The following is a 27,906-nucleotide window of genomic DNA, read 5'->3' on the forward strand; positions in this document are numbered from 1 at the left end:
GATACAGATTTAAAATGAGTGTGCTTTTGTATCCGTGTTCACATAGCCACACTGGGACTGCACTGAAAGACATGAAGCTTGTTAAATGACAGACCAATGAGTCACTCTCCAGTGGGATAGAAATAGAATGAAATTGACAAACATAATTGGCAAGGAAATTAGTTCAGCAGTAGGTAGCCATAAAAAAAAAGTATTAATTGTCAAATATGCAGAAAAGTAATAGAAACTGAAGTGGGAGTACTTTTATGGATTCAAAAGAGCTAGGTTCACTAACTTGATGAGGGTGCATATCAGATGAAGTTGGAATTATCTGAGGTTCATACTTTTTTTTACCTTTTACGCAAAATAAAAGTCTTTAGAAAATATGACTGATTCATCATGAATCAATTCTAAAATGTAGGTAATTCTTCTTAGCACTAATTAAAGGGAAATTGCTCCTTATTAAAAAAAAAAAGTGTGCAGAGCCTCCTAAGAATGATACTGTTAGGCAATAATATTTCACACATTTTAAGAAAAATATTATTATGCCAAGTAGCTACAGGGAAAGCAATTAAATTAATCATAAGCGATTCTTTTGATTGTTTTGACCTTAAGCCTCTTTATAGTCCCCTACAGCAGTAGTATTTCATTAACCTTGGAAGTGGGAGAAGGCTTGTTCTGGTTTTATAGTTTACTTGCGGGAAAGACTTTCTTTTCATCAACTTTATTTCTCAAACACAAAGGCATCTGAAGAGTGGGTTGATTGTGTTGAAATGGATGATCTCCTTTGTGGTGTCATGGACATCTTGATACCTTCCTCTAAATGACTTTTGAGATTTCACAGAGGATAAGAGGTAGGTGAAACTCAGATGTGTTCATTGTTATGTTGCTTCTTCTGTTTCATCCAGTTATACAAATATGCTCAATCTTCATCTAATTGCAAACTACTCAAGTAGTAGCTAAAATATACTAATATAAAATCCATGTGTGTAGTGGATATTTTCCATAAAAATAAATGGTCTGCAATGATACATAATTTTCTTGATCTATGTCTTGGGAACATCCCAACTTATTGCTCCAATCCAGTAGAAAGCTGGCAATATTGTTGTCTACAAAGTGGAACTTTAACAAAAAAAAAAGAAAAAAGAAAGAAAGAAACTACATTGATTTTTCGATGAAAATTATGTTGTCAATATACCAGTTGTGTGTTTTTATGAGAACCTTGTTTATTGCAAATATTTACTGGGTTTCACATTTAGGTATGAAACGAATATTTAACTAACTAGTGTATACCCCAAATTGTTGAAGGAATAAAGTCTTTGCCACACAATGAGCTCACAGTTTAGTCAAGGAGACAGGAGGACAGATGTCAACCAAACACTTGAGCAGCATGAAAAAGGATGAGGGGTTCCGGCATGCTGGAGCAGCCAGTAAATGCAAATGTTCTTTTGTTTGCTCTTTTTCCTTTCTTTTTTTTTCCAAAAGATTTTAAAAACAATGTTGAGATAGAAAAATAAAGGACAAATTTCACTGATCTGGGAATAAGGTATAACTAACAGAAGGAAATATCAAAACTTGCATCTGCTTTGGTTCTTTTAAGCAAATGTTAAGCATTTTTCAAATCACAAAGGTGGAATAAACAGCATATGGAGGGATGTGTAGTCCAGGACAGACAACAGGATAGTTGATGAGCACCTGGCTAGTCCAAGGGAATTAAAACCTAATCCCAGATGGAAAACATCTGGAGGTAGAAGGGGAAAACACTTTGTTGTTATTCTTTTTTTTTTTTTTCTTGCGGTACGCGGGCCTCTCACTGTTGTGGCCTCTCCCATCAGGCTCCGGACGCGCAGGCTCAGCAGCCATGGCTCACGGGCCCAGCCGCTCCGCGGCATGTGGCATCTTCCCGGACCGGGACACGAACCTGTGTCCCCTGCATCAGCAGGAGGACTCTCAACCACTGCACCACCAGGGAAGCCCCTCTTTTCATCCATTGATAGCTCTCTGAGAAAAGTGAATTCAGGACAGTCACCCCCTTTCCATGTCCCATTGTCAGCCCCCAGCTGTCCCTTGTTGCCCTGTTCCCAGAAAGAACCATGGACTCTCAGGGCTGGCAAAGGTCGTGCAGAGCGTTTTCATGAATTCTCCTCTTTTACAGATAATGCCACTGACATCCTGAGAGATCAGGAATTTGCTCAAGGACACTAGCTGTTGTGAGTCAGTCACTGAAGAACCCAGATGTCCCAACATTAAACAAAGCACACGTTTAACCACATTTTGGTATTTATTTATGAAACCTGCTCTGATCATGAGACAGCAAGGTACTCCATCCCCATTCCTCAAGTTTTATAACAACTTGAGATAATATAACTGAGATTACTTCCCCACAAACTGAAGACTGGCAGATGTCGCCCATAGCTAATGTTGATCACAGGTAAACGTTTAGATTAGTTTAGTAAACATGAAACAGAAAAACAAAATCAAATTTTGATGTGGTTAAGGGAAAGTTTTGCTTCAAGGAATCACTATCATCATTTTGTTTATATAAAATCAGCCAAACTTGACTTCAAAATTATTAAGGATATTAACTACTGTATTAATTTTCTATTTTTGCTACACAAATTGCACAGATTAAGTAGCTTTAAACACCACACGTTGATTTTATCACAATCTGTAGGTCAGGGTCTGGGTTGGCTCAGTGGGACCTCCTGATCTGGGATCACCAGTCTAGAATCAGAGTGTTTTCCAGCTGGGTTCTTATGGAGAGGATCCACAGGAGAATCCCTTCCCTGGATCCTGCAGGGTGTTGGCAAAATCCAATTCTTGTGGTTGTGGGACTGAGGTCCTAGTTTATTTCTGACTTTCAGTTCAAGGCCCACCTCAGCTCCTGGAAGACCCTTCTCCCCCATCCTCTCCCACAAGTGAGCCAGCAACAATGTGTCAAATACATAGGCAGAACACTCTGGCATAAATCGCATCAAGATATTTTTTGATCCACCTCCTAGAGTAATGAAAATAAAAACAAAAATAAACAAGTGGAATGTAATTAAACTTAAAAGCTTTTGCATAGCGAAGGAAACCATAAACAAAACAAAAAGACAATCCTCAGAATGAGAGAAAATATTTGCAAATGAAGCAATCGACAAGGGATTAATCTCCAAAATATACAAACAGCTCATGCAGCTCAATATCAAAAAAACAAGAACCCAATAAAAAAATGGGCAGAAGCTCTAAATAGACATTTTTTCAAAGAAGACATACAGATGGCCAGAAAGCATGTGAAAACATGCTCAACATCACTAATTATTAGAGAAATGCAAATCAAAACTACAATGAGGTATCACCTCAGACCAGTCAGAATGGCCATCATCAAAAAGTCTACAAACAATAAATGCTGAAGAGGGTGTGGAGAAAAGGGAAACCTCTTACACTGTTGGTGGGAATGTAAGTTGGTGCAGCCACTATGGAGAACAGTATGGAGGTTCCTTAAAAAACTAAAAACAGAACTACTATATAATCCAGTAACCCCACTCCTGGGCATATATCCAGAGAAAACCATAATTTGAAAATATACATGCACCCCAATGTTCATAGCAGTACTATTTACAAGAGCTAGGACATGGAAGCAACCTAAATGTCCATCAACAGAGGATGGATAAAGAAGATGTGGTACATATATACAATGGAATATTACTCAGCCATAAAAAAGAACAAAATAATGCCTTTTCTAGCAACATGGATGGACCTAGAGATTGTCATACTGAGTTAAGTCAAACACAGAAAGACAAATATCATATGATATTGCTCATATGTGGAATCTAAAGAAAAGGGTACAAATGAACTTATTTATGAAACAGAAGTAGAGTCACAGATGTAGGAAACAAACTTATGGTTATCAGGGGATATGGGGAGGAGGGATAAATTGGGAGATTGGAATTGACATATACACACTACTATACATAAAATAGATAACTAATAAGAACCTGTTGTATAGCACAGGGAACTCTACTCAATACTCTGTAATGGCCTATATGGGAAAAGAATCTAAAAGAAGAAAAGAGTTTATATATGTATATGTATAACTGATATATATATGTATATATATATGTATATATATATGTATATTTATTTTGCTATACAATTGAAACTAATGCAACACTGTAAGCCAACTGTACTCCAATAAAATTTTTTTAAAAAATGGGGCTTCCCTGGTGGTCCAGTGGGTAAGACTCCACACTCTCAATGTAGCGGGCCTGGGTTCGATCCCTGGTCAGAGAACTAGATCCCACATGCCACAACTAAATGATCCTGCCTGCCACAACTAAGACCCGGTGCAGTCTAAATAAATAAATAAACAAATAATCCCTTTTATGCTTAGAACCCCTCTCCGCTGTATCTCTCCTCTGCCTTCTTCTGCCAGCTGAAGAGTGTCCTCTGCTTTTAAAGGCTTGTGTGATTAGATTGAGCCCATGACAATAATGCAGGTTATGCCAATAATGCAAGACACACTCCTCACATATGCACACAGCCCAAAACTGGTCACCAAAGTGGTAGGGAGACTAATCCAGTTCAAGCTCATCTCAATAGGCTTGACCACTGAACAGAAACCAAATTAAATTCCTCAAGAATGAATATGTATACAGAATGCCACTCTACTAACACAGGATGGGGTAGATATGACATGATAACAAAACTTGTGAAAATCTTCGGAGAATTCTAGTTAGCTCCACATTTTAACCTTAAAAAGCCTTCAAAAATGGTCTCCCATAAAAATCTCTAATGGCTCCTCAGTAATATATTTCTCTTTAAATGAAACTGGAAGAGAGAGAGACAGAGAGAGAAACATGTTACATTATAGGTCCAGATGGGGATAAGGGTTAATGAACTCAGAGAATTTGCTTTTCTAAGAGGTTTATTATATGCCTAATAGTAATTGGAGAGAATTGAATGGAGAGTTGATCCTCACACCCTCTCTAATTACCGCTACTTGAAGCAAATTAGAATGAATCCAACTGTTTCTTACCTTGTCAAAGGCAATATTGAAGACAAGAATAATTAATTTTCAAGTGGAATAGATTTCTACAGCTTTCATGTGGTTGAATGAAAATTATATCCAAAAATATGTGCTGCAATTTTTCTATCAAAAATGCCATTTTCATGACATTTCAGAGGTCAAATATATACATATATAATTTTATATTATTTTCTTTGCTTCCGTATACTACAAATATGAATGAAAAATCAATATGTAAACACACTCAAAAATCTATAGTTAAAAAGCTTCCTTTTAGGTAACATTTTCCATGGCAGGGACGACCTGCTTCAAAAGAAATACATGCTCACTATAGAAAAATCCATATTTATAAAAATGCATTAAATGGTGATTACTTAGATTATAAGACTTTTTTTCTTCTGCTTTATGAAGTGATGCCCAAGAAAATATTGCTACATAATCAGCTTCTCCAATGATTGCAAAGTATGATTTGGCTTACTTAAATTTATTCCATTTTAAGGAAAGAATCTACTTTTTAAGATCATGTATATCTCTTTGGGCTCACTGTTCAAGGACTGTATTTTCAAATAACGGAAAATATGGGACTAATTGCATTTAGAAATGTGTATTCATATTTAACTACAGAAGTACTTGAAAAATCATTCAAAATTTGGATTGTTTTCCTAGAAACGTGCCTCAGAATACTGGCAAACTATGCCTTTACTTATATTTGGTCAAGTCTCTTGCTTATCTCTCCCTGATGGCTATGCAAAAGTTTTGCTGTTTTCCTTAAATTCCCAACCTCCCTGACCCTACCCTGTACAGTTTTCCTCATTCTTATGCATTCTTCTTTCTCTTGAGTTTCTGAAGAAGTGTCCCCCTTCCCAAATATTCATTAACTTCCCTCATTCTCTTAATTCTAAACATTGTTCAACAGTGAAAGGGCAGGGAAAGGAAAAGTGAGGCAAATCCGCATCTAATTTCTATCCATACTATTTATTAGCTGCTTGAACATGGGTAATTTATTTAAGGATTTTAAATATCCAGCTTCTCATTGGTTAATGGGAATAATAACACCTTGCAGAGTTTCTGTAAAGAAAAATAGTAACTATATTTGCTGCCACATGGTAGCCCCTGAATAAATACAGTTATGCCTCAGTTAGTCTTTAACTACCTCCAGACTTTTGTATAAATTCTTCATTCTTTCTCCTGTACAGTGAATATTTCTCCCCTGCTCTCTCTCTCTCTCCAAACCCAAATCCCCTTAATGTGTAAACATCCCCCTCCCAGTCTAAAATAGTAATAGCCGGCTGTCCCTGGATCTTGAAGTATCACTTTGTCCACCGTCAATTTTCTCTCTTTGCCTTCACACCCAGGTCTACACATTTGGAAAACATTGATTCATCTCCTGACAAATATTTGAATTCTACAGGATTCTGAATTCAGTCCTCACTCAGTACACATTCACGAGTTCCAATACCATGTCCAAAAGTGGTTTCCACACCTGTATTATTTTATTAGAAACCCCTATTGATTATATAAAAATATAAATTCTCAGTTCCTGACCCAGATCCACTGAATTACAATATCTGGTGAAAGGATTCTGGGATCTTTATATTTTTAAAAACTACTCAAGATGATTCTGGTAATGGCACAAGTTTGGGACCAACTGACCTAGGTATATCAATAATTCCCAAAGCCTTCTTTTCATTACTTCCCTGTCCTGAATTCCAAATCTGTCTCTTCAATGACCCTCTAGATCAGTATTTGTAGCTCATAGAGTTGATAGTAAAGCTTCCTTAAGACTTTAAAACAAGGCAAAGAGGACTGCCCTCCAAGAGCTAAGTTAGTTGTATTGATTTACACTGGGACAAGACTTGCTCTTTCCTGGAACAGAAAAATAGGTACTTGAATGATCACTACCACCTAATTTAATGATATTTAAAAGAAAGATGAAGAAGGGAACATTGAGGGACTTTCCTGGTGGCGCAGTGGTTAAGAATCCGCCTGCCAATGCAGGGGACACAGGTTCAAGCCCTGGTCCAGGAAGAACTCACATGCTGTGGAGCAACTAAGTCCGTGAGCTGCAACTACTGAGCCTGCACTCTAGAGCCCACGAGCCACAACTACTGAAGCCCGCACGCCTAGAGCCTGTTATCCGCAAAAAGAGAAGCCACCGCAATGAGAAGCCCGTGCATCGCAACAAAGAGTAGCCCCCGCTCTCCACAACTAGAGAAAGCCCGTAAGCAGTAACAAAGACCCAACGCAGCCATATATTAAGTAATTAATTAAAAAAAGAAGGGAAGGGCTTCCCTGGTGGCGCAGTGGTTGAGAGTCCGCCTGCCGATGCAGGGGACACGGGTTCGTGCCCCAGTCCGGGAAGATCCCACATGCCGTGGAGCGGCTGGGCCTGTGAGCCATGGCCGCTGAGCCTGCGCGTCCGGAGCCTGTGCTCCACAACGGGAGAGGCCACAACAGTGAGAGGCTTGCGTACCACAAAAAAATAACAAATGCTGGAGAGGGTGTGGAGAAAAGGGTACCCTCCTACACTGTAGGTGGGAATGTAAATTTGTACAGCCGCTATGGAGAACAGTATGGACGTTCCTTAAAAAACTAAAAATAGAACTACCATATGATCCAGTAATCCCACTCCTGGGCATATATCTGGAGAAAAGTCTAATTCAAAACGATACGTGCATCTCAATGTTCATTGCAGCACTATTTACAATAACCAAGACATGGAAGCCACCTAAATGTCCATTGACAGAGGAATGGATAAAGAAGATGTGATACATATATATACAATGGAATATTACTCAGCCATACAAAAGAATGAAATAATGCCATTTGCCGCAACATGAGTGGACCTAGAGATTATCGTGCTAAGTGAAGTAAGTCGGACAAAGACAAATATCCTGTGATATCACTTATATGTGGAATCTGAAACATGATACAAATGAACTTATCTATAAATCAGAAATAGACTAACAGACACAGAGACCAAACTTATGGCTACTAAAGGGGAAAGGGGGAGATATAAATTAGGAGTTTGGGATTAGCAGATGCACACGACTGTATATAAAACAGATAAACAACAAGGACCCACTGTATAGCACAGGAAAACTATATTCAATGTCTTGTGATAAACCATAATGGAAAAGAATATGAAAATGAATATATATACAAGTATAACTGAATTGCTTTGCTGTACAGTAGAAATCAACACAACATTGTAAATCAACTAAACTTCAATAAAATAAATTTTTAGAAAAAGAAAAAAGAACTGGTGTTTCTTGGAATTGGGATGTATCAGTGAGGATGTAGAAAAATGAACAGGTACTGAAGATATTTTTGAACAGAGCTGAAATGTCTTGCTAATAATTTGGATACAGGGGGTTAAGAAATGGAAGGAATCAAGGATGAGCCCCAGGTTTTGAGTCTGAGCACCTGGGGAAATGCTGTTTCCTGGAGGGATATGGTGAGTGTTAGTCATCAAGAATTTTATTTTCCATATTAAATGGGAAGTGCATATTATACATTCAGTTAGAATGTCAAGTAGGCAGCAAACATGTGAGTTTGAAGATCAGTGAGTTATCAGGATGGAGGTAACCTGTGAAGCCATGAGGTAGCTAAGATCACAGATTGGAAAATGCGGGGAGAAGAGTGAGAATGAGCCTGGGGTGCTCCAACCCTTCTCAGAGCCAGCCAAGAAGACCGAGGTGTGCTCATCAATGTTGTAAGACATCAGCTCTTTCAACGTTCAGATCCATCCCAACCTCAACTAGGCAAAATTAAACACATCTTCCTCTGAACCAGACCTGGTCACCCTGAGTAATGTCCTCCAGGACAAATCACATTCAGTATCTTCCCTACTCTGGTCAGTTTTGCCTTTCACATAACAACTGAATATATGATGTCCCTCTCTCTCTCTCCATGTGTGTGTGCAGAGGGGGAATTTCTGTCTCTCCATCTCTCTTTCTCTACCTCTGCTTTGGTCCCCACCCTCCTAAGGCATCACATGGGTCAATCTTCTAAGTGGTGACTGTCTCTGGTCTTCCCCTTCAATCCCTGTCACATCTGCTGTCATAATGGTGTTTGAAATGTAAATTAGCCTTTAGCCTTCCTTTCTCAAAAGATTTTCATGAGCCCATTGCCTTTAGAATTTGAAAGTTCAAACTCTCTTGCTTAGCTTTATGATCTTCTATAACTTGAAGAATGACCCTCTTTTCCCAAAGCATCTTATTGCATACATTTAGATCAATAAAGCTCAAACTTATATGTCCTTTTCCATGCTCTTTTCCTCTTCTAGAACTTCACTGTTAGCATGGTAGTTACTAGCCTCACGTTGCTATATAAATTACATTAATTAGAGTTAAAATTTTAGGTTTTCAGTCACACTAGCCACAATTAAAATGCTTATTAGCCTCATGTGTAAGTGTAGAACATTTTCATCATCACAGACACTGTTCTATGGGATAGTAACGATCTAGTGCAAATTTTGGGCATTTTCCACTAAATAATTTTCTATAAAATGAAGGTATTGATAAAGTGTCACTGGAAACAATACTTTAAGTATTTCCCCCTCTCAGTCTCAGAAAGACTAAATCAGATGCCTCTCCTCAGTGTTACTATAACACAGGCATACATCTATTTTACAGCATTTAAATTACCAGCTGAAATAACTTACTAAATAACTAACCTAAATTAACTTACTAACTTACAAATTATAACTGCTTTAATTTATTTTCTGTGTTTACTTCATAAAAATAAACTATGATATATGTGTAGACACTGAGGTGATTTCATTAATCACATTAAACCCAAGGCACATATCTCTTCCCATCATTAGAAAAATGGAAAGGTATTGCTATGATTGACATAGACTAACCATAATCTGTCCTCTGGGATGAGCCATATTACTCTGCAAACAAAATCAGAGTTCTGAAGCAAGGAAGAACAGAGAATGATCTTATGCAGATAACCAAGAGGCTTGCCATAATCATAAAAATCCAGAAGAAAGCCATGGTAGTCACTAAAACTGATATGCAATTATAGATATAGGTACTTTAAGAAATGATTGTGGTTATTGAAATGAAAAAAGAAACAAAATATTCTATTTTTTCTCTTGTATCCTTGAAGTACTTCTTAGCCTTTCTTCAATGTACTTTATGACTTCATAATAAAATTTTACCACTATAAAATGTCACTCTTTGTACCTCGTAATAGTTATTTCCTTGCACTCGCTTTTATCTGATATTACTAAAGCTACTCCAGTTGTTTTCTTACTAGGGTACATGTTATATCTATTTTCCATCCTTTTGTTTTTAATCCGAGTCTCTTTATATGTAATGTTTTCCAGCTTTATTGTGGTATGATTGACAAAGGAAAATTGTATATATTTAACATGTACAAGGTGATGTTTTGGTACACATATTAAATGTGAGGTGATCATCACAATCAATTTAATTAGCATATTCATCACCTCACATAGTTACCTTTGTGTTTCTGTTGAGAACATATTACGTCTACTCTCTTATTAAACTTCAAGTATACAATAAATTGCTGTTGACTATAGCCATCATCTGTACACTAGATCAACAGAACAATTTGTCTTATAACTGAAAGTTGGTACTCTTTGGCCAATATCTCCCCATTTCTCCCATGGCTCAGCTCCTGATAACACCATTCTACCCTTCTCATTATTATAAGTTCAATTCTTTTAGATTCCAAATACAACTAAAATCATGCAGTACTTCTGTTTCTGGCTTATTTCACCTAGAACAATTTCTTCCAGTTTCATCTCTGTTGTGGTAAGTGGCAAAATTCCCTTCTTTTGTATGGCTGAACAGTATTCCATTCTACACATACACCACATTTTCTTTATTCATTTGTGATAACTATTTAGGTTGTTTCCATAGATTGGATATTGTAAATAATGCTGCAATAAACATGGGGGTGCAGATATCCCTTTGAGATCCAGATTTCATTTCTTTCATTTCATTTCAGATGTGAGATTGTTGGACCACATAATTGTTTCATTTTTAACTATTTGAGGAACCTCCATACTGTTTTCCATAATGGCTGCACCAACTTACCAATTAACATCAACCATGTAAGCGTTCCATTTTTTCCATATCCTTGGTACAGTTTGACTTTAGGCTAAAAGCCATCATAACAGGTATGAGGTGATATCTCATTATGGTTTTGATTTGCATTTCCCTGATGATTAGTGATGCTGAGCACCTTTTCATGTACCTGTTGGTCATTTGCATGTCTTCTTTGGAAAAATGTACACTTGCGGTCTTTACCATGTTTTAATGAAGTTATTATGCATTGTGCTATTGAGTTGTATGAGTTTATGTATTTTGGATAGTAGTCCCTAACCAGATATATAATTTGCAAATTGCCTCACATTCTGTAGGTTGTCTTTGCATTTGGTTGATGGTTTCTTTTGCAGAAACCTTTTGCTTTGATGTAGTCCCACTTGTTTATTTTTGTTTTTGTTGCTTTTGCTGTCAAATCAAAAAAAAAAAGAAAAGAAATCACCCAGACCAATGTCAAGGAGTTTTTTTCTTATGTTTTCTTCTAGGATTTTTATGGTTTCAGGTTTTATATTCAAGTCCTTGATAAATTTTGAGTTGATTTTTGTGTATGGTGTAAGATAGTAGTACAGTTTTACTCTTTTGGATGTGGCTGTCCAGTTTTCCCAACACTATTTACTGAAGAGTATGTCCTTTCCCCATTATATATTCTTGACTCCTTCACTGTAAATTAACTGACCATATATATGTATGTTTCCTTTTCTGGGCTGTCTATTCTGTTCCACAGATCTATGTGTCTGTTTTTATGCCAGTACCATACTGTTTTGATTACCATTGCTTTGCAATATAAATTGAAATCAGAGATCACATTGCCTCCAGCTTTCTGCTTTTTGCTCAGAATTACTTTAGCTTTTCAGATCTTTTGTGGTTCTATATGAATTTTAGGATTGTTGTTCTATTTCTGTGAAAACTGTCACTGGAATTTTCATAGGGATTGCATTGAATTTGTAGATTACTTTCAGTAGTATAAACTTTTTTTTTTTTTTTTTTTGTGGTACACAGGCCTCTCACTGTTGTGGCCTCTCTCGTTGCAGAGCACAGGCTCCGGACGCACAGGCTCAGTGGCCATGGCTCATGGGCCCAGCCACTCCACGGCATGTGGGATCTTCCAGGACCAGGGCATGAACCCGTGTCCCCTGCATCAGCAGGCAGACTCTCAACCACTGCGCCACCAGGGAAGCCCTAGTATAAACATTTTAATAATACGAGTTCTTCCAATTCATAAACATGGTCTATCTTTCCATCTATTTTTGTCTTCAATCTCTTTCATCAGTATTTTATAGTTGTCCATGTACAGACCTTTTACCTCCTTGGTTAGATGTATTCCTAGATATTTTATTATTTTTGAAGCAATTCCCTTTACTTTTGATTTCCAGCAACTTGACTTTGATGTACGTGAGTGCCCTTTATTCTTCAATCCTGTTCAGGAGATATTGAGCATATTTTTCATTAAATTTGGAGACATTTTGGAAATCATATCTTCACATAATTTTTGTTTCTCAACTTCCCTCTCATCTCCTTCTGGGACTCCAGTTACTTAATTGTGGACCACTACTTGACATTGTTCCACAAGTTACTGAAGCTTTTCTTTCTTTTTCACTCAGTGTTGCAATTTCAATAGCGTCTACTGATCAGTCTTCAAGTTACCTGATCTTTTCTTCAATATCCAAATTTCTGTTAAGCCTACCTAGTAATTTTTGAACTCATACATTGCTTATAGTTTTAAAATTTGCATTTCGTTCTTTGTTATTGTGTCTATATCTCTAATGGCATCCCCCAATTCTTTGTCCATTATGTACATCTTTTCCTTTAAATTATTGAAATTGTTATAACAGCTATTTCAACATCTTTGTCATCTCTGTATTTGTTTCTATCAACTGTATTTTTCTTTTAGTTATAGATCATATTTTCTTGCTTCTTTGTATGTCTGTGATTTTTCATCATATGATTGACTTGTGGATGCTACTTTGTTGAGAGTCTGTTTCTCCTATTAGAGAATGTTGAGTTTTATTCTAGCAGTTAATGTATTTACTGATGACTTTTTAATGGTTTATATGAAAACTGAAAAAATTGAACATGTATTATTTAATCATATAGAGAAATCAGGATTGAAGAATAATTCTGTTGAAGAGCTCAACAAAACGTGTGCTTGATTTTCATTTTTACTAAAATGGTTGTCTATGATGTGATATAAATTGCCTTTTATCTATTGAAAATAAGGCGTTTATTTTGTTTTTTAGTGAAATCATACAGGAAAGGACTATCTACATTAGATAATTAACTGTAACGTGATTTAACTAGTGAGAAATATACACAAACTATTTATAACTTTTTTGTCAAAATAAAATTGTCTTATAGATAACTTTAAAACAAGGAAGCTTTTGTTTTAAGCTTTGTAAGGTCAAGTCTAAAGTAACTCTTACCCTAAGACTGAAGTAGCCTACTCACAAAATATGGTCTTCCTGGAGTCTCACTTGAATATTTGAAATGGTCCCCAAGGTCTCTCCATTCTGGCTCCCCAGCACGGTTTGTCTTATGAGCTCTTTATTCAGCTCAGAGCCCTCTGAAGAGTTCTTGTGGGCTTTTTATTATTGTTTTCTTCCTTCCAGGCCTCATGGAGTCTCACTCTCCATATATACAGCTTAGTATTTGGCCAAAGACTCAAGGAAACGCCTTTGCAGACTCCCAAGTTTTTTCCTGCAGAGGTAGCTCAACTTTAGTACCTTGTCCCATAAACCCAGACACCTCAGCAACGCTGACATCTGATCTTTGCTTCCTCTTCCCAGAAAGTCTACTGCTCTCTGTTCCAGCTCCGCTTCCGTGCGTCAAACTTTGAAAAGTGCTCCAGGCAAAAAGCTGGGGTGACAGTGGAGCACATACCTCTTATATTTTCCTTCTCTGAAGGATCATATCCTTATACCGTCAGTTTCTAATGCTTAGAAGGAGGTGCTTCATAAATGTTATCAAGTTTTACAGTCGCTGACTGCAGAAGGGTAACTATAATACGTTCCTTGGTGATAGCTAGCGCAACACACTTTTGCAAAGCACTTATAATCATACAATCCCTGCGTCTCACATTTAGCAGTTTGCCCCAGACCTGTCACCCCACTTGAGTGAAAAAGATTCTGCTTTCCGCTGTAATCTTCTTTCAGCTCTAATCCCCACGGCCCCTCCCTCCCCAAAGTGCGCTCTTTTGCCTCATTGACGCTCTGCTACCTCTCCTGGCCCACAGAGTAAGGGTTCTGCTCAGCACTCTGCCTTGGCATGCCCAGCAAACAGGGGGCATGATGACGAACGCTAACTTATAATTATTCCAAAGGAAAACAGTTTGCCACTGAGATAATGGGGGGATAATGCCTTTCTGGAACTTACATAATGTATTACTCCTTGATCTTACCTGCAATTCTACTTAGCCTGCCTTTGGTTACATGTTTATTTGTGACTGTAATGTAGTTGCCCTGCAGGATTGACAGGGAGAAGGAAAGGGAAAAATTGGAAGAGGGAAAGGAGCTGATAATTATAAAAGAGTCCTAAGACCAGTTATTCTGTTGCCTTCATATTTCTTTTTTAACACCCGATGGTGCAACCTATATTTCTTCTACTTTTCTACCTATAATTCACATTCCAGTGTCCAGTGGGTGACTGGATGGGTGAAAGTGGCTTCTATTTATTTCTTCCCTGCTCGCTGTATCACTATATATTTTTTTAGCTACTTGTTGAAGTGTTCAGTTACACTTTCAAAACGTGCAACAGAAATTCTGACTGGATGGAAATAGCTGGAAGGATATTAGAAAATATGATCAAAGTAAATTCTTTTAAGTAAAGGACAGTTTTCAGTTGTAGGGGCTAGGAATTTAAACCATGAAGATCTGAGATCTAACACATTAAGTTACTGGTAGTCTCATATTTCAAAGTATCAATTAAATAATAATGCATAACCATTCTGGTCAACAAGTATATCTATGTTTGTTATTTATTACATATTCATCATATAAGAAATCCTCAGTTACTGCATTTTCTTTTACTCTATTTTCTTTACATTGTAAACATCTTAGCTCTTCATTTCGTTCTATCCCTCATTCTTTGTGCCAGCCAATCACACTCACCTATTTAATTCTTGGAATACACATCACACTATGCAACTTGCTTTTCTCTCTGCTTAGAAATCTTTTCCCATATTACCCATAGTAGTTTCCTAGTCATCTTTCAAGTGTCAATTTGTAGAATTATTTCCTGATTTCCCAACCAAGAATAAGGTCTATTTTTAGTTGCTATACACCCTCGTAGGACCCTATCCTGAGTTTCCTATACTTCTTCACTGTTCATCCTTTTAAATATATTGAAAACTCTTTAAAGGCAAAAACTGTATTTATCTCATTTGCTTCCATAGAACCCAGGACCTACCACATTGTCTTTCATGTAGCAGGCTGTCAATAAATTGGTGAATAAATGAATGGGTTTTAGGATTCCTTTGAAATAGTAATTCCATAATTTCTTAAAAGAGCCACTCTTTTATGAGCGACTGTATACACACACACAAAGGAAACCCTTTTCTATGGGCTGTAAGATGCCCTGTGTGGAACCAGAAGGTATAGACCTGCTCATCTGTGATTGGCCCACGTTAATATTTAGGACATGGAAAGGGCATCGGAATGTAACCAAGCAACTCACTAAAATGTGAGAAATTTATTTAATCACCCATATCCTTGTTCATTAAATGCTAGAAACAAATTAGGCTTTTTCCCTATGCAATTGTTTAATCTATTGTTTGGATTGATCAGAAAATTCAGCAAGAGTTGTTAAGCCCAGTGCAAGAACATATTTCATTAGAACCAAACCAGAGATAGTGGCCTCCAAGGTGATAGATTTTCAATTTAATATAATGAACATTTATTCTCTGATGCTAATTCGGGTCTTTACTTATATAAGTAAAACTCTGACATAACTACCGGCATTACGCCCTGCCCATGTTTCTCAATATATATTCATGTCACACTGGGAATTCTCCAGGAACCAAACCTTGGTTAATATGTCCATGCTAACACATGTAAGGCAATTATAGGGGCTAACAGAAGTTTAAAAAAATTTAAATAGATCTTGATTCATAACTTTGATTATTATGCTGCACATCTTGGGAGATTTCAATGTGATTTTCACCATGGTATATTTCCACTTTTGCACTTTAAGTCTGACTTAAACTCCTTGACCTTTACTCATTTTCCTTCTCCTTGACCTTTATTCATTTTCCTTCTCTAAGACTGTGCCCTGAGTCTAAGACAAAAAGCAGTGTGGTCCACCCAGATTCCCAGGAACGCCCCCAGTAAGATTCAGATAGTTATGTTTTTTAAGAATATCAGTCCTTTTTTCTCCATGACATTTCATTAAACAATAGTGATAATTTTTATTTGTTGATTATTCACTGAAAGTGAGATGATGCGGATTAAATATTTCCTGGATATACCTGAGAAATATTACTGATATTTAGGAGAAAATGGGTTAGTCAAACATTACAGTTTTCACATGTTAGAAAAAAACAAAATACATACTTTTTTTGGTATAGAACACATTAAATAATAGTTGTATGCTTGAAATGAATCCCCCAACACAATTTTTTCTCTTGTACAAAAAAATTAATTAGCGATGTCTTTTTAATTGAAATAAAATAAATCCAAATGCTACTCAAGCAAATATATTTATATTTAATGATTCTAACACATTTACAAGACGCTGCAAGTAATTGGCATCTGGAACCTTTTTATTATATTGAGTCCTGTAACATAGCTTAAAATTTCTTCTAATGTTTAAGTAGATCATACAAGGTAAGATTGTCTAAATTATATAGTTTAGTGAATGTCATCCAAACATATCAACCTGTTTCTCATTAAGAACATAATCTGCCTTCTTATCATGATTAAGAAGAAGAAATGTTTCCAATGAAATATTTTGCCAAGTAGCTTAGTTCAAAATATTATAACTATTCATGTGGAAAATTAGAAACTACAGTACTGGTGATTCTTTTTACATTAACTTTTTTTTTTTTTGCGGTACGCGGGCCTCTCACTGTTGTGGCCTCTCCCGTTGCGGAGCACAGGCTCCGGACGTGCAGGCTCAGCAACCATGGCTCACGGGCCCAGCAGTTCCGCGGCATGTGGGATCCTCCCGGACCGGGGCACGAATCCGCGTCCCCTGCATCGGCAGGCAGACTCCCAACCACTGCGCCACCAGGGAAGCCCTACATTAACTTTTAAACAGCCAGTGTGTACCCAGTCCCTAGTAAAATCAAGGTGTACCTTAGTCCAATTAAAATAATGTTTATCCAAAGATATGCTGGCAACAATATGTGCATATGTGCATTCACTACAAATGCCAAGCATCACAAACCAGCATGATCTTTCATTCAAAAGCACAGCTGTTTGACCAGTTAAAGAATTAAGCATCAGAGAAATGTTACATGGTCCAGGGACTTATGTAATGTAGTAGAAGCTCCAGTGCTTTTTAAAATCATATCTTACATGTAGAATAAGCTTGGATAAGTCACCTAATACTAGCTAATTTCTCAAGCTTCATTATTGGAACATAGCTGTAAAATGGGAAAGCTTTTTAACCTATACATTGTGCAGAAGAAGCAGGTGTTAAGTCTGGTCATGACGGTTGGAAATGAATGCTAAGACTACGCAAAATAAAACAGCCATACGATTTTCATCAGTAATAGAAATATCACTTTTTTAACAAAAGCATCCAAAATTATGAAAATTATGCCTAATAATAAGAGACAGACAGGAAAAATGGGAGAAATTGAGGCCATGTCGACTATTCAGCACACATAACGTAGAAATAAACGGGTCCCATTTCATTTAACGAGTATATATTGTGCACTTATAAATGTCCTTGTTTAAGTACTGTGAGGAATATAAAAATACATAATGTAAAATCCCTCTGCTCAAAGAGCATGAGAGCACCCAGCAAAAACTATATGTATCCAGCTACAGCCTTGCAATTAGGAAAAGGTTAAGGAAATTTTTTCCCCGTCTTTCCGAAATATCACTATTTTATAACCAAAAGAACAATGCAACTGTTCCAATGATATAATTGTAGCTCAAAGTTGCTATTTTTGTTACTGCTCTTATTCTGGTTATTTTTTTTATTAATTTTTATTGGAGTGTAGTTGGTTTACAATGTTGTGTTAGTTTCTGCTGCACAGCAAAGTGAATCAGCTATATGTATACATCCCCTTCTTTTTGGATTTCCTTCCCATTTAGGTCACCACTGAAAAGATGCTCAACATCACTAATTATTAGAGAAATGTGACTCAAAACTACAATGAGGTATCACCTCATCCTGGTCAGAATGGCCATCATCAAAAAAATCTACAAACAATAAATGCTGGAGAGGGTGTGGAGAGAAGGAAACCCTCCTACACGGTTGGTGGGAATGTAAATTGATACAGCCACTATGGAGAACAGTATGGAGGTTCCTTAAAAAAATCTAAGTTACTTTTTATTCATCTGTATTGGTCTAATTCTTGTACTGACTCAAAACATTTAAAAATATAATTACAGTATGTCATGGGTCGGAGGAAAAGCATACCTAAGAGTGTGATGTCATGGAGAAAGTTCAGTACTTGGAGAGGTAAGATCTTCTTTCAAATCCAGTTCTATTACTGGTTTGATGACTGGGCAGCCGATACAAGATCTTGTTTTCCTGTCTTTACAGGTATGATATAGCAAAACAATGCACCTAACCTACATCTTATGGCTAAGAGAATTCAGTGAGAAAATATCTATAAATAGCAAACCACTCTTTAAACTTACGTTGCCATTATTATCACCTCATATCATTACTAAAGGTAACATGGTCCAGCTATGCCTACACTAAGGATTCATTCTCACTGTAGGGACTGCTTTTAATATAGCCAACATATGCAACATGGGCATCAGTGATTGTGCCCTCTAGGAGGACAAATACGGTTCAAGAAATGCATATGTGTGGATGGTAACAGGAAAGGGATAGAAAAGTTATTAATATTTTTCATCTGAAATTATCATAGCATAAAAAATTACCAGTCCTTATTTGTTGGTGACTCTAGGAGTTGGTGGGTTTTTGTGTGACTCTTTCCAGAGAGGTGTCACTTCATCTTGGTCCACGTAGTATCGTTAGAATTATACTCTAGTGTGGACCCCAAGACAGTCAGAGTACCCTCCAGGTTTTTGGAACACTTTCTGTACTAGACAACTCTGGTTTACCGGAACCAATTTCCTAAAGACCTAGGAATGACACCAGAAGAAAGACTGTTTGTTTTTTTAGTTAAATGGATTCTTGATGAGAGAGTTATTATCTGGCAAATAAATCTCTTTAGAGTGGCAGACTAAACGACTATGACAGAATAAACGTTATTTCAGTTTCAGTCCCACTTCATTTCTTTTCAAAAGATAAATTCATAATCAGTGTAAAAGAACATACTTCAGTAACCCAGTACCTGTTTCCACTCCCCAGAAAAACGCAGAGGTAGAGCCAGTACACACGCAGCCAGCCATTAAATTGAAACTCAGTCTACTAATATATCTCTATGTTGAGGTCATGCAGATTTGTGGGTCTTTTTATTGCTACAAATCTATAATTTGCCTTATAGATTTTTTTCAAAAATTCTCTTTCTTAATATTTGTGCCAAATACTCATATTCTAGAAACCTTCTCTGCACTTTTTTAAGCTTCTCATGCGTTCACTTCTTCTAAACGTGGACACTTTCATACCTGAATTATAGAGTATACGCTAGCACATTGTATCCACTAGAAGATTTAAAATCCATGAAAATAAGCAGCTGTCTTTGCAGCCTCTACAGCATGAAGCAGTGTGTCAGGGTGTTTTGCACATGGCAGACAGTTAGAAAATATTTTCTAAAAGAATAAGTGGGTGAATAGATAAAACCAGCCATTTAGTAATTATTTCTAGACATAAGGGTTTCAGAGAGATTTCAGGTCAAGGACTGATTGCCATAAAATTTGTTTGCATAAAAAAAGTTACTTGTGAAGTAAACATTAATTAAACAACATTTTCAGGCAGATTTAAAAATCAATCCATAGAAATAGTTCGTCGTTTCTATTAATAACAGTATCTTTTTATAAAACAAAATGTTCTTTATAGTAACAAAAATGAGGCAGATTTTTCATTCCAAGTCTAATATGCATTAGATTATTTTAGTTATTGCTATTTATTCTATACATGATAGAAGGATAAGGTACAAACCATCAATATAGCTGCAGAATTCAACTATCTACATTCAAGAAACAGAGAGAGGGGAAAGGAGGGTGGGTGGAAAGGGTGAAAGAAATCAAAGAAAAGAAAAGAAAAAACAAAGAAAAGAAAGGAAAGGAAAGCAGGGGAGGAAGAAAAAAGGAAGGAAGGAAAGAAGGAAGGAAGGAAGGAAAGAGAGAAAAAAGAAATTTCCAGGGGTAGTAGCAACACACCCTAATTTTAATTCCCCATTTGGGAAAAAGAAACTTTCCCACAAACTTAACTCATCTGCATGTTAATGGAAAAATATTTCCATTTTGCCGACATCTATTATAGACTGTGTTTGACCCAACTCCCTGCTATTTCAGAAATAGTCATTAGAATTTAATATTGCAGTCTGTTGCATTCAGTCTGAATATTTTAATACAGAGGAGGAAATGATTCTGCAAGAGAAAATGCTGGAAAATGCTGTATTTAATTAATGCCCAAGGGAAGGCATGAAAAAGAAAACAATGGGAGTTGTCACATACTAATTTTAAACACTGTTTACCAGATTTACTTACATGTACTGTTTTAGCCTCCCACTCAGCAGCGTGATTATAGCAGGGCTGTTCCACGCTTGGCTTCTGAAATTCAGTGTGAGCAATAGGACACAAAGGATAGATGAAGAAGCTGCGCTTTAATGCAGCTAAACGCTAAGGCTTGGGGCAGACCCTCAGTATAAACACCTGCTCATATACAAACAGATGTAAAGAACACTCTCTGCTTAATCTAGCAGAACAGCTATTTGGAGGCTTACAAGGCAGGGAGCGACTTGGCTGGTATAACACGTTTGATTCAGGCTTGATCAAGCCAGTTGAGTCCAAATTAATCTTAAAAGAGTAGTTTATACATTTTTCTCTTCTAAATGAAGAGCTGTTTCTATGAAGAAAAAGAGCATGAAAGAGTATAAGGTAGATTCTTTCTCTCCCTGTCTTCCCACGTGGTTAGAAGAGGCAGGTCGAGGTTCTGAGCTGGACTGAATTCATGTAAAAGTCTACTTAGCAAGAGGCGGAGACTCTGACATTGGACCCCACCAGTGCATCGATACGATCATATAAAAAGAAGGGGAAAAGAACTACCATGGGGATCGCTGGACTGGATGCCTTGCCTGAATGTAATCTATTTCATATTCACAATAATTCAATGAGGTAAATCGTATCCTTATTTATCCATGAAAATTCTTAGACAAGCAACGTGCCAACCAGAACCCTAAACTGAGTCTCTACTTCAAGCCCGTGCTGCCTCCACTCATCATGTGTCTTGTGAAATAGAATTGAGCTTATTGGAGGTAACTGTATTTATTTCTGTTCATCTACCAAGTCTGACGGCCAGTCCACCGTTACACAATCACACTGTGGTTCTATATGTTTGCAGTCCAAATTAATCTTGAAAGAGTAAGAAAACGATGGGAGCTGTCCTTCTCTCTGCACATCACTCTCTGATGCAGGCTAAGTCCCGGTCTTCGACTTGTACTCTGCAAACATCTCCAGGTCTTTGCAAATTTTACCATGGGGGTAAGATGTGGGGATAGGGAAGAGAAAATCAGACATCCTGAGCTGTATAGTTCCCCCGCACCAAATTCTTTACCCTCCCAGAACCTCAGAATGCGACCTTATTTGGACATAGGGCTGTTTGCAGATGTAACTAATTAAGATGAAATTAGACTGGATTAGGGTGGCCCTAATCCAACGCGACCAGTGTCCTTATAAGAAAAGAAGCAGCACAGACAAGTCCATATGAACACAGAGGCAGGGACTGGAATGATGTCTCCTCAAGCCAAGGAAAGGCCAAGCATCACCATCATCATCAGAGGCTAAGAGGAGGCCAGGACAGGTCCTCCCATAGAAGCTTCATAGAGGGCGTGGTCCTGCTACTGCCTCGATTTCAGAATTTTAGCTTCCAGCACTGTGAGACAGTAGATTTCTATTGTTTTAAGTCTTGAAGTTTGTGGTAAGCTGTTACTGCGGCCCTAAGCGAATACACCAGGTAACTGGTTTTACTGACTGAAGACTTATTTCACATGTTCTCCTGTAATCTATCTATGCATACCCAAGAACTCTGACTTTCCTTCCAAGTCAAAAAGTCTTTCTCTGTCCAAATGCTTTCTTTTCTACGCTAAAATGTCAAGCACCTTTGATCTTATCTGTTCTTTACCTCATCTTCCTGCAAACCTCTTTTTTTTTTTTTTTTTCGCAGTACACGGGCCTCTCACTGCTGCGGCCTCTCCTGCTGCGGAGCACAGGCTCCAGACGCACAGGTCCAGCGGCTACGGCTCACAGGCCCAGCTGCTCCGCAGCTTATAGGATCTTCCCGGACCGGGGCACGAACCTAGGTCCCCTGCATCGGCAGGCGCACTCCCAACCACTGCGCCACCAGGGAAGGCCCCTGCAAATCTCTTGAAAACCTTGACATACAGATAAATCTCAAATAATTTTCCAAAAACAGAGTTGGAAGAGAGGTGAGAAATGGAAGATTCCTTGAAAGTGAGAAGCTCAGGATTCAGAAGAAGAAGGAATGTGGTCTCAACTCTCCTTGGCATATTTCTTACATGGGCAGTGAAATGAGAGATTCGGATTTCAACCAGGAGATCAGAAAGGACTGATGGTTCTGATTTTTCATTCTTCTCTCAGGATAGGCAGCAAATCACAGAGAGAGGGCCATCCTTTATGCTATTTTACACTGCAATCGCTGAAATGATTTGCAATTCCAGACTTAAGAGTAGGTGTTAAAATTGAACCATATACAGTAGTGTGTATCTGTTAATCACACACTACTATATATAATATAAAATAGATAAACAACAAGGACCTACTGTATAACACAGGGAACTGTATTCAATATCTTGTAATAATCTTTTAATGTAATAACCACCATATGGAAAAAAACCTGAAAAGAATACACACACACACACACACACACACACACACATATATATGAATCACTTTGCTGTACACCTGAAACTAACACAACATTGTAAATCAACTATACTTCAACTATACTTTATATAATTAAAAAATACTGAACCATATAACTGAGATTGCGCTTTCAATTACTTAAGTCGTTGATGACCTACCTTTTTGCCCTTTTCATAGAAACTAACAAAAAGGTGAACAGTCTCCTGCTGTCCTCTGAAGCTTCTTGTCAGGTGGCGGGCGTCATGGGACTATGCCAGCAAGTTTTGTGGCCGCACAGTGACCCTGCTGAGATGCCGTCTGCTCTCTGAGCCCTGGAATCTCGACTGCAATTGCCTGTCAAAGTCAGGGATAGTTCAAGTCTTGCATTTATACTGACAATATATTTTACCCCCAAATCAGGACACAGTGCCTGACAGGTACAGCTATACCTATGGGAACAATGAAACAGGATACTTAAATTCAAGACTGTCCTAGAAAATCTGAGACATGTCTCAGTCTGAAGGTACCTGATCTGCTGGATGCCTTTGGTATTGTGAAAGAAAAGTTAAATATGGACTCAGTTTGTCTTAAAATGAAAAGGCATGAGTCATTAAGATAAACTTAAATTACATCAAGTATTTTAATTTTGATCTCAGACTGCTGAAAAATTCTTTTATTATATTACCATATAATGTATATTATATTATTATATGTTATATAAATATTTATATTTTAAAAATAATATTAAAACATGAAGCAAAACTTACTGTTGAGAAGCTGTATATATGCTAATACTAGTACCTTTTCCACTCTCTGTTAGTATTCGGGTCAGACTGAAGATAATGATAAAAGTAACAGCTGCTATTAGCAATGCAGTGCATTCTACGCACTTGGCATGTTGTGTGTGTTAAGGCTTCTGCATGCACTGTTGCATCTAATTCCTGCAATAACCCATGATGCAAGCATTTTAACTTCATTTTATGAATGAGGAAATTTAAGCCCAAAATCACACAGCTAAAAAACCACAGAGCAGGATTTTAATCCAGTCTATCTAAATACAAAGAATCTGGCCATGGCCACGATGATACATGAGAAATTAGAGTTCTCTAGAATATAATTTAAATGAAACTGTCTTCCATTTGTTTTCTATCTGACAGATGATATAACTATGGCAACCACCCCCAACCTCAATTCCCAGAAGGTTAGCCACAGCTTCACCCTTTCCACTCCCACATTAAGAACCATCAGAAAGCAAGTGAAGGAGAAGAAGAAGAGGGAGGGGGGAGGGAGAGGGAAGAAAGAAAGAAAGAAAAAAGAAAGGAAGGAAGGAAGGAAGGGAGGAAGGAAGAAAGGAAGGAAGGAAGAGGAAGGAAGGAAGAGGAAGAAAGAAAGAAAGAAAAAAGAAAGAAAGAAAGAAAGAAAGAAAAAGAAAAGGAAAGTAAGTACATGAGAATGAAGGGAATAACCAGTGGATCTGCTTTATTTGATGGGAAAGTAATATTTATTTCCCTTACTGCATTAAGAAATTATCTGAAACAAAATAGGATAAAAGAAATCAGTATGAGACTTAAGGCATATTCAACATAGTAGGACATTATTGTTTATGAAAGAGAAGTAAAGGATGAAAGAGATTTGGATCATGGACATTTTCGTTTTCAGTGATGAGGATTTTATTTTATTTAAATGTGGTCAAAATGTAAGAAATAGAAGCACTTTATATTCAATATACAGATATGCTATGGATTGGCTCATGTATATATGGTACAGATTTTTATTTCATGAACAAGAAACTGTAACTATTGAAAAGGGTTAATCAATTTTATTTTTTATTTTTGAGAGAATCTAGTTTACTTTGTTCATTAGCCATACCCCCAAAATATACATAATTATTTTAGTAACAATATGTGCTTGCTTTTTGACAAAGGACAATTTTACTGATTGAAAACCAGGCTGCCATACTTAAATATGTAGCAGTTACCATGGAAACAATTTTACTTTGACTCAGAGCATATCTTGTTTTAGGGAGACTAGCCCGTTGTTATGGCAATGAGAACTTGAGCATTTTTCCCACAAGAAGCCTAGCAGAGGATAAATAATAGGGTCGCCAGTCATGAAGCGTATAGGAATGTGAGTGTGCTTACCTTAGGTATTATGGAGTCACAGCTGGTAAAGACACCAGATGCCATTCTAGTCTTGTTAGGAAATCTCTTGTCCCATGTGGCTCCCTTGTTTTATTTTTAACTGTAAAAAAAAAAAATAATGCTTGAAATTTTCCTCATTGAAGGCAACAAATTCAAATCGTTGTTTCTATGACAACCGTATATGATGTTTCATTAAAACTTTAATAGAAACTCTAGTTGAGATACTAGAAAAATCATGATTTATCAGCTATTTCAAGACATTATGGCAACGATGATGACAGCTATGAGAATCAAAGTGTACAGAATGTCTGCCATATGTCTGGCATGGTTCCAAGAGTTTTTGCTATACTAACACATTAAAATTCTCATAATACCTCTCCTTGAGTGGGACATTATCAATATCTCCATTTTACAGAAAAGAAAACCGAAGCACCAAAAGGTCAATTAATTTATCCAAGGTGACAGAGTAAAGAAGTGTCAGATATATTAGTTTTAATTTCTTATGATAATATTAAATTTAAAATACTTTAAATTACTTTAGTTATGTAAATATTTTAACAAATTAAAAACTAAATTATATTTGTATAATATAAAGTTTTTCTAAGAGGGAGGATAAATTTCAGACAGGAATTAACAATATAAACTTGAATTTAACTGAATTTAGTTTTTTGTCAAGAATAACCGTATGATGTTGCTATATTTAATCTTAGAGTTAATTAATATTTAAGTAATCTGGGGTCATAAATATGAAAGCCTTATTCAGACTGTAAGATTCTTTGAGGGATTATTCTGAATATATTCATAAGCCTGAAATATATATGCAAATATGAAAATGGCAACTAAAAGATTTACTGTGATAGAACTCCAATTAAAATTGCAAAGTATTTTATTTCAGGGGCTTATGCCTTTTCTCATCAAAAATGTTCACCCTTTTTAAACCAAAGGCATTTTTCTTACTAGTTTATGTGTTGCAGATGAATCATGAATTCATCTCATTTTAGTTTCTTAGGCAGTGATTACATAAGTGTTTCAATAAGAAAAATATTCATTCCACTTTCTGTTATTGAAAAAACTTGTGTTATTGAAAAAAATTGTTTTACCTGCTACATTTTTCCAGTGTAGGTAGGTGAATTTTTGATAAATAAGTAGTTTTTTACAAAGATAATGGTTGACTTGATAAAGGTAATAGACACATAAAAAATCACTGCAATGAATATCTTCTAAATGCTGATGTTAAAAGTACTCCCTTTTGAATAAGAAGTAGGACAAGAATGCTACTATTATCACCCCAATCACCATTGCACTGAGACCCAGCCAGACAACTGACACAAGCAAGAGTGGTTCACAGAGGGTTACCAGGTGTTCCTTTTATACTAACACTCAAAACACTTAATGCTTGATATTAAGATGTTCTTAAATAAAGAGCACTGCAAACACTAATTTGATTAAATAGCAACTTGGGTCAGTAAAAGCCAGACTTCAGCTAATGGTTGTTACCGTGCCTGTGCTTCGGCTAACTTGCCAACGCACACATCACATGCACGTGCCGACACTCCCAACTCTTCCACAGCCAAAAATTCTACACCTTCGTTCTCCAGCTCGACTTACACCTGCATTATTAATTGTTCACACAATGCTTGTCCTCTATTTTCACGCTAGTTTTTAGTCTCAAACTCACAGATGCTCAGACCTGATTCACTGATAAAATGTATCCAGCTATAAACTTGATGTTTCAAATTGCAGAGGGCAACAGAGTTTGCTTCTAGGCATGCTCATTTCCTGATGACTGGAATCGTTAGGGAGTTGGTACTACTGTCTTGGACCTCAGGGAGAGGACCAAACTGAAGACACAAATGGGAAGCATTCACAAGTGTGTGTCTGTGTGTGTGTGTGTGTGTGTTAATGCTATCATGAGTACTTGTAGTATACAATGTTCTAAAGTAACTGCAATTTACTGATTATCAATTAGCACATGTATTGCTATATCTAGAAATCAGTTTAGGGAGAAAAATATAGTTTGCCCAAACTGATACAATTAGTAAGCGATGGGGCTGAATAAGAGTCTCCTCAAAAATCTGTGTTCATTTCCCTATAGCAAAATATCTCTCAAAAAATCTTTAAAATAGTTTTAGAAGAGAATTCTTAACTATATTATGGAAAGAATGTTTTGCTTATCAAACTGATGAAGTTATTGTAGAAACTCTCTGTTTATTTTTCTTCATTTTCCCACAAGACAATCATAACATTCCATCGGCACTTTATCATTTTAATAGATCCTAAGACTTTTTCTCCCTTGCTTCATAATTTTCTTTATCTCTTAAACCATATCTCTTTACGTACATCAAATTTACCCAGTTTTTTCAAATCCATTTTTGAAGGAAAAAGCAGCTTTATTTTAACCTTGAATTTATTTACTCTCTCCACATCTCACCCCCCAAAAAACTAAAGGTCTGTTTATTGAAGCTCCCTCCACTGAGTACATTAAGTCCAGCTATGAGGAAAAATTACTAAGCATACCAAAAGGCAAA

This window comes from Lagenorhynchus albirostris, chromosome 4 (assembly GCF_949774975.1).
Source record: "Lagenorhynchus albirostris chromosome 4, mLagAlb1.1, whole genome shotgun sequence".
In the NCBI taxonomy this organism is placed as follows: Eukaryota; Metazoa; Chordata; class Mammalia; order Artiodactyla; family Delphinidae; genus Lagenorhynchus; species Lagenorhynchus albirostris.